Below are 3,705 nucleotides of genomic sequence, written 5' to 3'. Positions count from 1 at the left end.
CACTGAGATTTGGGGGTTGTTACTATAGCAATGCTAACTAATACATCATTAAACTGAAACCAGCTGCTATCCTTAAGATCAACGGCCTTTGAAAGGCAATTTGCTGTGGAATATTTACAAAGAACCATGCAGTGTTCCTTCCAGGTGTGGGTCCCTGCATGTGGCATGTGGCCGGGAAGCTGAAGTCCAGCTTCCACCCTTGCCCTGGCTTAGGCCACACTGAGGCCATTCTCTCCCCAGCTGCTGACTCAGCACTCTGTGTGAGAGGCCCAACAGCAGCAACTCTAGCAGGCAGTGCAGGGCTCCGTGTGGCAGCAGTCTCCCTGTCCTGGGGCAGGGCAGGTCCCAGTTTGCCACCTGACTCATCTGTGAAACAGACTGCTTACCCCGCTCTTGCCTGGACACCCCTAAGAAACCAAGTTCTGGGACCTTCATCCGTACCCCCCAGTCCTTTCTTTGGGCTTCTGGCAAACCCGGTTATCAGCCAGCTTCAGGCCCTGCCCCTTTCTCCAGCTAGGGTGGGCAGAAGCAGAAAAGGGAGGAGAGTGACTTAGCATGGCAGTCCATAGACCACAGCTGGGACCCTGGCAGCTGCTGACTTGCTGTGCCTGTGAGGAAGGAGTGTGTGGAGCCTCCATTTGTAAACTGAGTCCGCACACCACAGGCTTATCCATCGCACTTCTGAATGGTAGCATCAGACCAGTGATTCTCAACAGGGAAGACTTGCACCTCAAGGGACACCTGTTAATGTCTACAGACTTTGGGTTCTTACAACTTGGTGGGATCTCCTGGTATCTAGTGGGTAGAGGCCAGGGATTCTGCTAAATATCCTAGAGGGCACAGGACAGCCCCCCACAACAAAGAATTATCTGGCAAAGTGTCGATAATGCTTAGTTTGAGAAACACTGCACTAAAACTTCCAAAGGGCAGAAGCCAGATGGAGATTTGTCTTAGTGCCTGGGCCTGACACACAGTGAGTGTGACACAGGGAGCTCAGTGTGTGTGTGTGCTAATGAACGGATGGACAAATGAAGGGAAGAACTAATGAAAAAAACCAGTTCTGTTTGGAGGACTCATCTGTACACACATAAGCATTAGCATTGGCGTTTCAGACTCAAGCCCAACTGCCTGTCTTGCACCTTCTCCAAGAAGGCTTCGGGCCTCCCTGGCCCATGGGCCCTGCCTCCTCTGACCTCTGTTATCCTCTGTGGTCTCCGTCCAGGGGAGTGGGTGGAGCGCAAACTTAGGAGCTGGCCGTGGAGGCCAGGGCTAGAGCTTGGCTGGTGTTCGGAGCAGGGGTCCCACTGGCCTGGGTGTAAACCCCAGCTCTCCCCTGCAGGCAGGTGGGTCCCATGAGGCATGCGACCTGCCCCTACTTGGGACACCAGCAGAACCAAGTCAGAGCTCCCTCAAAGACTCAGCCATCTGCCGCCTCATTCTACAGATGAGAAACATGGAGTTCTGGCGCTGGGCAAACCACATACCTGGATTCTTTTCCTTCATCACGACAGCCATGTGCTCAGGCCTATGAGGCCAATTTTATATAGGAGATGGGGACACGAGGTCTTACCACTAGTGAGTGTCAGAGCCAGGATTTAAACCCACGCAGCTCACTCCAGAACCCACCTCCCTCCTTTTCTGTGTTCCTTTTATTGCATTTGCTTTATACACATTTAACCTAATTGGCAACAGCCCAAGTGCATCAGGTCACTGATGCCTCTGCCCTCAAGGTCACACTATTGAGTAGATGTCATAAATCTCACCTGGACTGGAAACTGCTCCCCCTTCCCTCATCAGCACTGCTGGTATGGCACTCAAGTCCCTCCAGGTCCCTAACCACCCCTGTGGCTTCCTCTCTCCAACCCCCTTAGCCCAGCCATCTTAGACACAGTTCTGCTATGAGCAGGAAGGTGCAGTGCCTTGAGTTTCACCTCTGGAGCTAGGCTGCCTTGCCTTCCAGTTCCATCCCTGCAACTCACTAACGGATGGCCCCAGGCACTCAGGCACTGTGCCTCAGTTTCCTCATGTATAACACAAACAGCATGATAGCACCTACCTCATGCAGGTGCTGTATTGTATGAATTAATCTATATGATACAGCTTGCCTCGAACTAAGTGCTCAATCTATACCACTTTCCATTCTCCAATCATGCCATGCCCTTAGCTTCAGACCTTTGCACATTCTGCTCCCTCTGCCTGGAGCATTCTTACTCTCACCCTTGCCTCTACCCCCAACTATTTCTCCCTCTCCTGTTTAACATCTATCTAGTCTTTAATCAGGCCTGGCTGCCTCCTCCAGGAAGTCCTCCTGGCCCCCTACTCAAACATCCTGAGGCACCTGCACCTGTACACCTGCCACACTGCATTTTAGTTGTCTGCTTACTGGATATTCCTCCCACTTTGCAAACTGAGTCAGGTCCCTGAGCTGTGTACTTTTGTACTGCCAGCACCTAGCAAAGCACCTGCTCAGCACACAGCAGGTGTACAACTAATTACTGACTGATGGCACAGAGGAAGGGGTGATGAATTCTAAGCAGATTAAGGGTGGAAGACCTCACACTTGATGGATATGGGCCATGAAGTTGGAGAGGGACGGGAGGGGTGGCGAGTGGGTTTTGGAAGGACCCCTCCCTTCCACCCCCTGCCCCCCTTGCACACAAAGGCAAGGCATATTCCAGGGGGAGCGCATAAATGGCCTGGCTGCAATAACAGCTGCCATCCACTGAACACAGGATATGCTAGACTGTTCCAGAGTGCTTTATGTGGACTGGCTAAGTCCTTACCCTGCCTGACACTGACAGCAGGCAAGTAGTTTACATACCATTTTACTGACGAGGAAAGTGGCACAGAGAGGGTAAGTAACTTACCCAAAGTTAGCTAGCTAGGGAAAGGCAGAGCTAGAATTTGAATCTACGACTCCCCTAAGCCCTTCAGGAGTTATCTGTAGCAAGACTGGGCCTCTACCTTGGAGGAGCTGGCATGAGACCTGGCGGCCCTTGCCTGTTCACCGCAATGTTGTGGTAGTCCTGGCATTCAGTGTCATGCAACGTCCGCTAACTGCCTGGCTAGAAGAGTCTAGTCTGTGGAGCCAGACTGCCCGCAGCTGACTCCCCATAGTACTTGACACCCTGTCAGCCCACCAGCTTTCTGGGTAAGCCTGGGTAACAAGTTCTTCCCTTGCAAATGGCCAGACTTCAGTTACCATTAACCAGCAGGTGCTTCCTCCTCGCTCTTCTAGTCCTACAGTTTTATTTAGCCAGGGGCAATTAGGCTTTAACTATGGAAGCTCATTAGCAGCCTTCGGAGCAGCTGGCTTAGTAGCAGTGGACAGCATCCCTGCACCACAGTGGTATCTGAACAGGGGCCCCTAAAGGTGTTACCTCATTCTGCTGGCCCACATGCACCCTCCTCTACCCACCCCCTTACATGCAAAGGGCTACCTGGCCTAGTATGAGGGCAGCTGCCACTTGCCCTGCTATGAGCCAGGCACTGTTGTCTCTGTTTTACTGAGGAAGGAGAGAAAGCACAAGGAAGCATCTCGCACCAGGTTGCACAGCTATCAAGCGGCCTAGGCAGTGGGACTCCAATGTCTCATGTGGATCACTATGAAGTCATTGTTTTCATTTTTTAAAAAATTTATTTATTTATGATAGTCACAGAGAGAGAGAGAGAGAGAGAGAGAGAGAGAGAGAGAGGCAGAGACAC

Source organism: Vulpes lagopus, chromosome 10, assembly GCF_018345385.1.
Source record: "Vulpes lagopus strain Blue_001 chromosome 10, ASM1834538v1, whole genome shotgun sequence".
In the NCBI taxonomy this organism is placed as follows: Eukaryota; Metazoa; Chordata; class Mammalia; order Carnivora; family Canidae; genus Vulpes; species Vulpes lagopus.
This window is presented reverse-complemented; position numbering follows the sequence as displayed.